We start from the raw sequence: 12,168 nt of genomic DNA on the forward strand, positions 1-12,168 counted from the left end.
TTACATAGATACATATGGAGCATATGGAGCTCTACGAATTGATGCGCCGGATACATTTCAAATAAATAACAACAATGCAGAAAAACAGCATGACTGTGTTACAATACAATTACAATTAGAATTTTCCATTTTGCATTTTCGTTTTGCATTTTCAATTTCATTTTCATGACTTCCGTTTAATAACAAATAAATCGCATAATCCAAAACATAATATTTTTACAATTAAAATTTCAAATAAATTTTAGCAAAGCAGCAGCAGCAGCAGCAAATCAAAGCAATTACAACAACAACAACAAGGCGGGCGCAGTAACAAAAATAACAACAACAGCAACTCACACACACACACACATACATACACAGATTCAAATACAATAAAATAAATTAGCACAATCGTCAAAATTGAACAAAAAAGAAAAAAAAAGAAGCTACGTAAATATAAACGATTATTGACACAAACACAAAGCCAATAAATGATTGGGCTGGCAAGTGGGCGGGACAGTGGGCGGGCGGGCGGTCGATTGAGATCGATTGTGCGTGGCGCGCAAATAAACAGCAAAATTAGCGAAATTATGCAAAACGATAATAAACATAAGTCCGGACTCCGGAGACAGCAGCTAGGCTACGAGACAGCAGCAGCAGCGGCAGCAGGAGACGGGCGACCTGCCCAGGTTTATCGGCGGCATGTAAAAAATAAGAAAAATCGCGAGCAAAATAAATAAATAAGAGGCGGGCGTGAAATAAAAATTAATCAGCAGAAGCAAAAAAGCAAGTAAATAAATCAATCAAATAAAACTAAATTACATTAAAAAAAAAGAAAGAAAAAAAGAAGAAAATTCAGCCAAGCAGCCATTTTCGATTTTGCATTTTTGTGGGTCGTTTGGCAAACTTTTTCATAATCTTCGGCCAAAGGAAAAAAACATAATAAAGCTTTTGCACCTTTTGCGGCATTACAGCAGCAGCAGCACTGCTATCTCGCTCGCACTCAGCGGCGCTCGCTCGCCATCGCCCCGTCTCTGTTGCACGCGCTCTCTCACTCAGGCGCAGTTCACACCTTGGCTAAACCTTAGCAAAAGTATCTATCGTGCATAAATATTTATGTATCTAACTGGGGCGTGCCGCTACAGTAACAATAACAACAACAACAGTAACAACAACAACAATAACGACGACGGCAACGACAACAAAGACAACGGCAGCAACAGCAACAACAACGAAACAAGTTTTAGCATTTAAATGAGCGCTAAAGTTCGCCAAAAATTGTTTTGTTGGCTCCGCCCACTCGCAGCCGACGCTGACGCTGACGTCGCAGTCAGCTGCGCGGGCGACAGCGCACAGATGTATCTCACTAATACACATGCACAGCAACGGCGCTGCTGCTGTTGCTGCTGCTTAGAGCATTTATGAAAATAACCACCTCGACTGCGCAGCCAGCGTCAGCAGCAGCAGCAGCCGCAGCAGCAGCGACTGCGAGAGCGACTACAACAATTGGCATTTAGCAGCTCCGCCATCAACTCGTTCGGGCCGCGCAGTCTGGGTCGCAGCAGCGGCCACAGTCAGAGCCATAGCCAGTGGTTACTTCTGCTGTTGTTGTTGTTGTTGTCGTGGTTGTTGTTGCTTTTATTATTGTTGTTGTTGTTGTCTTTGTTTTGACCAGTCGATCGCCGTTGCTGCCATTGCCTAGTTCGCTCTTGCTCGTTTATGGCCGCCAGCAGAGCCCGCACATAAATTACTCGCTTCTGCCGACCTACCGTTCGCCTAGCCCACTGTCCGTCTGTCCGCCTGTCGTCAGCTGTCCATCCATCTATGTTAGCTATCTGTCTGTGACTGTGACTGTGGCTATATCTGTGGCTGTGGCTGTGGCTGTGGCTGTGACTTACCTGTCGGCACATACATACATAGACATGTATATATAGACTACATCAATGTATTGGTGCCTTGTGAAGCAGTGCGTCCTTCTGTTTTGCCGTCGCTACTTTGACTCCGAGGTGAGTTTGCCAATCGTTTCGCATGTTGAGCGAATACGAGAATTTATTAATTGAGTAATAATTGGGTAAAATATATAAAGCATTAATTTAAAGATATTTTAAATATTTATTAGATATATACATACATCGGAAATTGAGATTTACTGATATATAAATTTGACGGCAAAAATTTTGTTTTCAATGCCCTTCATAAATTCATATTTTATTTATAATAATAAGTATAATATATATACCTCAAGCCGATTAAAGCTGTATGACTAATATATTTTTTCATTATTGATTATTACTATAAAAAAAAATTTTTATAGAGATAGTAAGTCTGTAGAATATTGTATACAAATCAATTACCTATTACATTTTCCTAGTATTTAATTTCAATTTTGTTTTGTCAATGATTCAATTTGTCACAAGTTCATTCTTATCTCATATATACTTGATTCATATAGCAAAATGTCCTACGAAATACATATATAATCATTATGATATTCTGATTTTATATATTATGATTGTATAATTAATGCTATATCAAATATTGAGTCAGTTAAGCTTTCATTTACATTGATGTAAGAATTTGCCTTTAGATTGTTAAGTTAACTTTAATCAGAGTTGATATTTGCTATGGTTCTATTTAATATTTATTCATTAGTCAACTAATTGTCATTCCATATTCAAAGCGTAACAAAACTCGCCTTGACTTAATATTGGAATATTCTTTATAGACTCGAGAAGCATAAAAAGTCATGGCAAGTGTCATTTGATTCGATGCTACAGAAATCCAATAGATCACAGCTGGTGGCCATTAAACCTCCAACCACTGCAGGTAATTGCATTGCAGGCGACAATTGGAAACCGCGACGATGGAAATTGTAAACCAATTAAAACAGCTGCTGCGGCTGCTCCTGCTGCTGCTTCTGCTGCTTCTGCTGCTTCTGCTGCTGCGTATGCGTAATGAAAAGCAAATATTAATAAATCATACGTGACCAATCAATTTCATACTGCGGGGAATGTCCGCCCAATGCAATAAAGATACAAACTCACAGATGCACATGCAGTTGCATATGTATGTGCGTCTGTGTGTATGTGTGTGTTTACAGAAGTTGGCCAACTGACGGGGAAGATTTGATGAGCGCCAGCAACTGTCGCCCGAGCGCACGTCACAGAATCAATATTTAATTTATAATTAACTTTACAACATGGAAAACAACGCAACAACTCAGAGTCGAGAGAGAGAGCCAGAGCTCCAGATCCATGTTTCCAGGCGCCGTCGTTTATCTTTTTAGCACACAAAACCAACTCTGAGGCCTAGGTGAAAAGCCCGAAAGAGACAGCGGCAGCGGGAGGGTGGCTGCTCTTGACATGAGGCTGGGGCGGGATTTGTGGCGGCTTTAAACGTTTGCCACTATGGGCAATTAACGCGCCCATACGCAAACACGCTCCTGATCCTTTAGACAAACAGACGAGACGGTGGCCAGGCACAACAGAAACAGAAAAAAAAACGAAGCATTACGCAGTGCTACAAAGACTGAACAAAAAGCAATCGAGGGTAAGTTGGCCCAGCAAGAACAGAAATAGAGAAAGAGAGAGAGAGAGAGAGAGAGAGATAGAGATAAAGATGGGAGAGTGTAAACTTTTCGGGGGTGCTAATTGAAAAACTCAATATTTATCTATGCGAACAACTTACAGTTAGAGCGTCAATTGAGTCCGCTCTCAGGGTGGTTCAACGAGCGGCCATTTTGAACAGGTCGGAGGAAACTCCAGCGTACTCTCAGCTACATCATAATGATGAGAAACATGATTAAGTTCAGCTACCAAGATCGTTGACAAACTTGTGCAGCAGAAGTGGAACTAACTTTTACCTCCATTGAGGAAATGTTGTGACCTCTTGTAATTGGAAGTGGAGCACAGAAATCAGTTAAATAAACAGGAAGAGCTCTGCTTGTAATTTAACCGGGGCTGCACGCTGACGTCGACAGGTAGAGCCAAGTATCAAGGGCACTTTCAAAAGATGGGAGAGTGTCGTTGAGAAAATATGTTAATTTCAGTTTCTTAATGATAAATGGAGACGATCAGAAAGTAAAATATACATATGTAAAGGAGAATATGGGCATATATATGAGGAAAATGTAAAATGGAACATATATAATAATATATGATCATATAAATGAAAGAAAAATTCGATGACTCTCCTATGTGATTCTCATTAAAGATAGTCATGATAAATAGCTTTAATAAAATTGAGTAGAAAAACCAAAGCATGGAGTACTTATAGCAAAAGAAGCTACTAGCCAGAGCTTTAAATATTGTTCTATAATTATCTGAAAAATATAATATATAAGACTACAGGTCCCTTCACATCTTCAGCTTTTCTTCCATAATTAATCAATTAGTCTACACAGCTCTAAGCCAATGAACGACTCGCTTCGCAGACGCCACGCAGCGTCAATTGGTCTAATCGCCATTTAGCACTAAATATATATATATATAGAATATAGCACATATATATCACATTATATTTAAACGATGTGGCCATAAACTGCAGCGTCGTTCTGCACCTTTTTAATGATCTTATTGCAGTTATGCGCTCGCCTGAGTTTTATGGACCTGCTGCACACCGTAGACGTTGCGTCGACAGTTTTTTCCCAGAAAAAAAAACACATGCAATCAACGCCCGGTCAAATACAGATGCAGCTACAACTATAGCCCCAGAGAGTGAGAAAGGGAGAGAGAGGGAGAGAGGGAGGGAGAGAGTGATAGAGCAGCTGAGCCCAGGCAAATGCACTCAGCACTTATTAGGCTTTTGATATATGTATGTACAAATGGAGACGACAATGGGGCGTAAAGCGTATGGGCGTGGCTGGATGGCCTAATGTTTGTATTATTGTTGGAAATAAACTCTGATTTTATATTGTTGGCATTAATGATTTTGTTCCCCTAAATTTGTTAATTACCAGCAAACAAATTTGTGTATACAAACCATGCTTGACTTTTTATGCATTTTCTATAGAATTTCTGAGTGATTGCAGCGGGCTGAGAATTGTGGATCGCAATTCAGATGATATTGTGAGAGTTAAACGTTTCTACAAATTGTGAGCATCTACAGAAAATACAGATATTGCAATATATTATATTATATTAGCTGAAGTAGTTGGCCATAATTGTGCATATTTCTCATCTCGGATCCAGCAACTAAGCCAACCAATATTAACCACTTGATGTGCTGCTAATAGCACTCCAAATGGAAAACTGCAGTGATCAGCATTAGTTTTAAACCAATACAAAGTAAACAAACAGCTCGACATGTGTTTAGACACGGAGCATGGCTGAGCGGGAGCCGGGGGGAAGGAGGTGCCAATATATCAATTACATGTCGAACATAATGCAAGATCTAATGCAATGCAGCATGCCAATGACTACCGGAAAACCCCAAGCAACAACAGCAACAACAGCAACAACAACAACAACGACAGCAACAAACAGTGGAAAAGTGCCCGAGCATCAGTTCAGAAGGGGAGACTAAAGAACTAAAGCGTATTACAAGGCTGGCGGGAGGGCGTGGCGGGACGGGGCGTGGGGTGGCTGTCAGCTCAAGTCAATCAAATCGTCAGTTAGCATCGCTGAAAAGCTACAAATGCCTTATTGTCAAAACAAACGGCAACAATTAGTTTACCAAATTACAAGAAAATATTTTTTAAACGTTCCACAAACATGCAGCGAGACTTGACACATGGTCTCTGGTGGTGCGTGGTGCATGGTGCGTGGTGCATGGAGCATGGTGCTGCTGCCTGGTGGGTTGACTCCTTACAGCGATCAGGGGCGCTGTCACAGCGCTGTCCAATTGTCTGGCAGTCCATTTGTGGCATGTCGCCGGCATCTGTGCGCCTTGGAGCTGCGGATTTTACATGATTCTGTAAATATATATATGTATGTATATATGGTTGAGCACTTTGCAGTTGGCTTCCCCTCTCAGCTCTCTCTTCCGCTCGCAAATGTTGCAGTGTGTTTTATTTCAAATTCACACGAATGGCGCACGCAAGATTGCTTGGTTTTGGATTTGAATTTGGATTTGGATCTAATCTGTTTTTTTTTTTTTTTTTTGTATACAATAACGAGCAGAGAGATGTAGAGGCGAAACCATGGGGAGTATATCTCGTAAATTAACGGCGTTCCTAGGCCCCAGCCATTGTTGCCGCAGCCATAAAATAAAGTTTCGAGAAGCGTATAAAATTTATAGCGCCCGCTACCCAAGAAAATCTGACAGCGCACACCTTACGTCTTGTGATTGACAGGACCGCAGGGGCGTTCTCTTCTTCTTCTTCTTGTTGTTGTTGTTGTTATTGGTGGTGGTGGTGTTGTTGGCACTGCTGTTGCTGCTACTGTTGCCCTAATGCAATTCGCATTTCAATGCAATTTCACAGGCAATTTCGAGCAACTGCACAATGGGCATTAAGCAGCTCACACAGCCTACAGTCTACAGCCTTCAGCCTTCAGTCTGCAGCTCAGCTGAATTCCCAATGGATAGAGCCATGGGCCTGGTTTAGACCCTCATGCGCACGATTAGGCTCGATGTGAGAAAAATATAAACAGTTACAGTTAGCTCTAATGCTGTTCAGTTATTTAAGGTGCTTACATGGGTTGCTCTTTTATTTTTTACGAACAATTGTGCAACAATTTGTCTTGGTGGTGAGCTTAGCCTGGCCGCTGGCTAACAGAGCAATCTATTCGCTCTCCCTCTCTCTCGCTCTATCTGACTCTCTCTCTGACTCTCTCTATCTCATTGGACTCGCAAGCCAAGTCCAGATCCACTTCAACCTGGTGGTCTTTGCAACCCCTTTTTTGGCAATATGCCCCTGCTCCACACACACACACACACACACACACACACATAGAGAGAGAATTCCCACTTAGCATAACAATGGCGTTGCGACTTCTTCCTTTCAGGGTTTATGGAAATTAGCCCTATACACAGCCTCCAGCCTTCAGGATGGGCTGCTCTTGATACACGTATATGTATCTGTGTCTGTGTGTGTGTGTGTGAGCATCAACTGAAAATTAATTCATTTATATGCAGAAAATTCAACGTTTTGTTGTTGCGGACAATGTTACAATGTTATCAATTTTGGCCCAGCGGCTACTGTGGCTCCAGCCGGGGCTTAAAGGTGTGTGGCCCGAAGATACGAATACAAATGTTAAGCAGCAGCAGCAGCTGTTAGGTGGGTGACTGGGTGAGTGGGTGCTTAGAATTTGACGATAGAGTTAATTGATTGTGGGCGCCAGTCGGCTAACGAGAAGGCGCGTGCAATATAGGCTTGACTGGGATTTGATTGTTGGCATATGACAAAGACCTCTGAGATGCGTACTTCATTCCGGCAATTTTTGAGCCATACTCTGAGAGATAGACTTGCACAGTTTCAGTTATCATGTGGCTTCACATTTAAGTTTTTTTTGGATTTATTACATGCTAATTAAGGGGAGGTATTAACGACAACGAGATGAGCTGTTAACCAACGTTGGTAGAGCTAAAATCCCTTTTTATAGTAATCAAATATGTTCCATTACTAACTGCTGATATTATACATAATATTATATTAATACTTTTCAATTCAGATTATAATATATATGTTAGTTTATTTGAATTTTAATAGCTTTTAGATTTATCTAAGAGTCATTCAGTCAACTTTCAGTTTGAGGGCCAAAGACTTCACGGCTGTCACGCCCATTTCCCCTCGGCAAAACCGTCACGAATGTAACCCAAAACAAATAATCATTCAACTTAAAATTTCGGGGGTTTTGGTCATCGCCTTAAGTATTTCCGCATTGCAGCAGAGCAGACCGGAATAAGTGTTGGAGGAAAGGCGCGACAAATACTAATTTCCATGCAATTTCAAGTGCATATTCAAATTACACCAACACACACACACACACATACTTACACTCATACAGAAACAGAGACACACACAGTCAGAGATGATATACTTAACTGCCCAAAATATTTGAATGGGTAGCAACGGACCCCGTTAATGAAACATGACACGTATTTCCCCTGCGCCGCTGACCCAGCTTCAAAGTGTGGATCTGAATGTGTGCCTATCCCTATCCCGAGCTCGATCTCGAGCCCGTGCCCATCGTCAGTCCAATGTCAGAGTGTAATAAATATGAGACTCATTAAGAAAACCATAAATAAATGCAACGTCAGTGCATGACCAACAATTAAGAGCGAGGAGCTGTCCCAAGATGGAACCGAGTCGAGCTGGGCAAACAATGTTGTGAGCCCAGCTCGGCCCGAGATCGTGCTGGATGCAGCTCAAGCTCATGTAACATGAACAAATAGTGCGACAGAGCTGAATGATGTCTAGAAATTGTCGCCCGGCAGTCTGGCATGCTCGTTGGGTCCACTCCACTTGAGGCGAACAGGCGACAAATTTTTGAGACCAAAAATAGCATGACACTTGAATTCGGATTGGTCTTTGTGACTGGGACAGGTTTTATGGTTACGCACTCATTGTATAATTTACTGTATGCAGATGTTGCTCGTGTTACGCAGCGTCTGAGGAAGCACGGGAATGCCGCTTGCCCCGAAATTCTATTGAATTTCAACAGAACTGGAAAAAGGTCTGCGTCTCTGTCTCCGTCTACGTCTCCGTCTCCGTGTCCGTCTCCAAGTCACTCGCTAGCTGCCTGCACCGAGCTCCTAGTCCAAGTGCCATGTGAACTTTTGCACCTGTGCCACCGATATACAAATATACATGAAGTCTATTATAAATTGTGACCCGGGGCTTCTTATGGATAAAAAACAATCAGGCACAAAAAACATATGAGCTACCAATATGTACCGCAATATATCCCTATATATGCACATATACACACACACACATATAATATATACATATACTCCTAGCCGAACCGATGCGAAGCGAGCCTTTGATTTTCCGGCAGCTCTCTTTGATTTCACTTCAAGCCAGTCCAGTGGCAGTGGTAGGCGGCCCCGCCTACTCTGGCTTTTTGCTTGCCAATCGATTGAAAATTTTTCGCATTGTCGCGCGCTCTGACCAAGCAACCGGAGGCTACTTGGCCGCGCCCCATGTGTGTCCGATCTGCGCCCCCAGCGTGCATATGAAATGTTGTGAACACATTGTCGGATGGGGGAGGAGGGGCATGGGCATGGGCATACGCAACCCCCTCTTGTATGATACGACAATATTTACAATCATAATATTATTCGCGCATATGGACTTGAGGTTGTAATCCATAATTGGTTTGCCTCTTACGCCAGAAGTGAACTGTCCGGGTTACTGGCTTAATTTAATGAAATTGTATTAAAGTTGCTTTCTCTGGATTTCAGTCAGAATAAATCAAATTCAATGAAATTCAGACAAATCAAAACTAGACTCAACTGAGAACTGTTCTGAGTTTTTGGTTCTTCTTTTATGTAACTTATATAGCTAATTTATACATCGATCTATCGATCTAGCAGTATCAATTGAGAGCCTAAATCGGCATCGCTATCAGATCATGCTAAGCTGAATCAATAAAGAGCTCACAAATTCCACAATTTATACCTAAAACATAAATCAAGATATTGTGGCTATATCTACTGACGTCTAGCTTTACCTCAACTGTTTGATCAACATCCAAAAACCAGAGCGTTAAATCATTTAACCTAATGCCTTTCAAATTAGTCCATAGCCCATTGCATCCGGAATGGCATATGAATCATTCTGCCTAATGAATGTGTCTGTCACTCGCTGTCAACACGTTGCTTAGTCGGAGCCCCCTCTGATGGCATGATCTCGCAGGGCGCACGTATATGACTCCCAAATATGAATTGGAGCTGAGAGTGTGGCACTGTCAGACAGTACGACAAGCAAACAGACAGACAGACAGCCAGACAGACTCTCTGTGGGCAGGCTATATTTAATACAGAGTGACATTAATGTCAGGCACAATTAGTCGTGAGGAGCGCCAATGGATAAGAGGAAAATGCTACCCAAACACGAGCAAATGAAAAAACCAATCAAAAAACGATAAACGAGGCGCGCGGAACGAGCCACAAGATATAATTTGACATGCCTCCGACTACGTCGAGGAAGATTCATGGCTGGAAGATGATTTTGTTATTGCAGCTTTGGATTTCGATTTTGATTCATTTTTCGTCTGCTCTTCTCGTTCAGTTGGTACGTGTGTGAACCGCTGAGCTATAAAATCTCTTTTAGCCATGGCCTTTTGTCTGGGCTTTGTTGCAAACTCGTAAACAAACAATTACACAACAAAGCGGCTGCAAATGGGCCACAGATAGAGCTAGAGACACCTACCAAAATAATAGAGAGCACAATAGACACCCGAAACTCAAGCACGGTGGCATCCCCCTATGCCTGCCTGCCTATATAGCCAATCCCATCCAATCCCAGCCAACATCAATTGTTTCACCCCTAATCCCGTCCTGCGGCCAACAGACAACTCAATATACACTTTCCTCTGCTTCAGCTACAATTGCGATTTTCACTGCGTTTGCGTTTGCGAATTTGCCGCCGCTGCGCTCGGATTGATCTTCCACGGGATCTCATTGCCCTAGGGGAGATCTCAGATCTGTTCTAACTGGGGCTGAGGCTGTTGCCTCTGGCGTTGGTGTTAATTTATAAAAAACAGCGCCTCCGTTTCGCATTTTTGCAGCGTTGACGCTTTTTTTGCAGGCGGCGCGTGGTATAAAAACCAAATCAGATAAAAGATATACTACGTGTTTATATTGAGAATAGCACAAACGATACCAAAGTGTGGCACAGTGATGCATGGTACTTGACTAACACAATATTGGATATTGATTTGGCTCTAATATTTTTAATATTTACTAAATATAGTTTTATTAATATTAATAAAAATTGATTTGGCTGCAAGAGAAAAATAATAAATATTAAATATAGTTTTATTAATATTATTCAAAATTATAGGGCCTTGTTTAGGCTTAAAATCTTATCAAATAATATTTTTAAAATATATTAGCATATAATATTATGATCCTTACCCAAAATATATATCATTTAAATCAATTAACTATCTTAAACTATCTTATATACTTTAAAGTACTAAATATATTACAATCAAAATTCGTAGAGCGATAGATATTCGTCTCAATCAGTCCACTTGAGGTATTCACCCACTGTACAGAGTCAAGTAGCTAGACAGGCTCCACTGTGGCAGCCACATAAACGCCTCGACGGCGTCTGCGTCGTCGGCATAGATCAAAGCAAACTGCAAAACGGTTAAATCTTTTGAAATGTGCGCACTTTTTGACACCCAATTTGTTTAGAAGTGTACGCCCCACCAGTTCCAATATAGTATAAAACTGTATCCACGATAGGGGCCCGAGGCCTGAGAGATCGTGCTCAGCTGTAGCTCATGAGAATGAGACGTGGCAAGGTGAGAGCACTTCATTCGGTTCGTCAGTGGGCCACCTTTTCTGCGAATTTCATTAATAAAAATGTCGAAAGTGTTGGGCGTAAAGTGTGCAGCGGTAGCAGCAGCCCCAACCCCCAATCTTCGCCGTAAAAGTCCACGCACACACACAGCATTCGACACACACACACACACACAGGTGGCACAATCAAACGAATTTCCATTTGGCGCTTTTGTTTTTAATAAAAATTCAAAAGATTTACAGGCCACAAGTAATTCCACTTAAATTGCGTTAATAGTAGAGCCGGACGGGAGGGTGGTGCTAAATAAAATTAGGGCTCGGGGCGGAGCAGGACGGGAGAGCAGCAGTTCGTCAGTTCATTCATAAAAATGTAGCCAAGGAAATGCTTAATTAAGATTTTTCCGTATAAAGACCGAAGAGGGGGACCTGGATTGTAAGATATGTGTATACATATACATTGATATGTGTGCAAGGTATGTAAGTACTCGTAATAATAAGTTTATTGATTTGGGAAATGCCACAGCCGGATGTTTACGTCTCGGCTACTGCATGGCTATGGCTAAGGCAAACCGTAAGCAACGTGTGAAATGTGCAGGGATTAGAGTGCAGCAGCAGCCGATCGCTTACCAATACCCCGATCCCGTCCAGCAAGTTGCTAAGTTGGTAAGTCAATCCACGCTTAGCAAAAAAAAAAAAAAAAAGAAATGGAAAGAGCTGCGGAATTTCCATGTGCATTTCCAATGCTCCTCGGTGGCAAAGTCAAAACATGCGGTT

The 12,168-nt window shown here is 41.7% G+C and overlaps 1 long non-coding RNA gene across 1 annotated transcript; it reads left to right on the forward strand.

The window, feature by feature from the left end:
• Positions 1–1,507: 1,507 nt before the first annotated feature.
• On the forward strand, positions 1,508–4,099 carry LOC122757505. Its single transcript, XR_006357564.1, has 2 exons — positions 1,508–1,985; positions 2,705–4,099. It is a non-coding gene; the product is annotated as an uncharacterized LOC122757505 (long non-coding RNA).
• Positions 4,100–12,168: the final 8,069 nt, after the last annotated feature.

The sequence above is a fragment of the Drosophila mojavensis genome, unplaced genomic scaffold (genome assembly GCF_018153725.1).
Source record: "Drosophila mojavensis isolate 15081-1352.22 unplaced genomic scaffold, ASM1815372v1 contig_74, whole genome shotgun sequence".
NCBI classification, from domain to species: Eukaryota; Metazoa; Arthropoda; class Insecta; order Diptera; family Drosophilidae; genus Drosophila; species Drosophila mojavensis.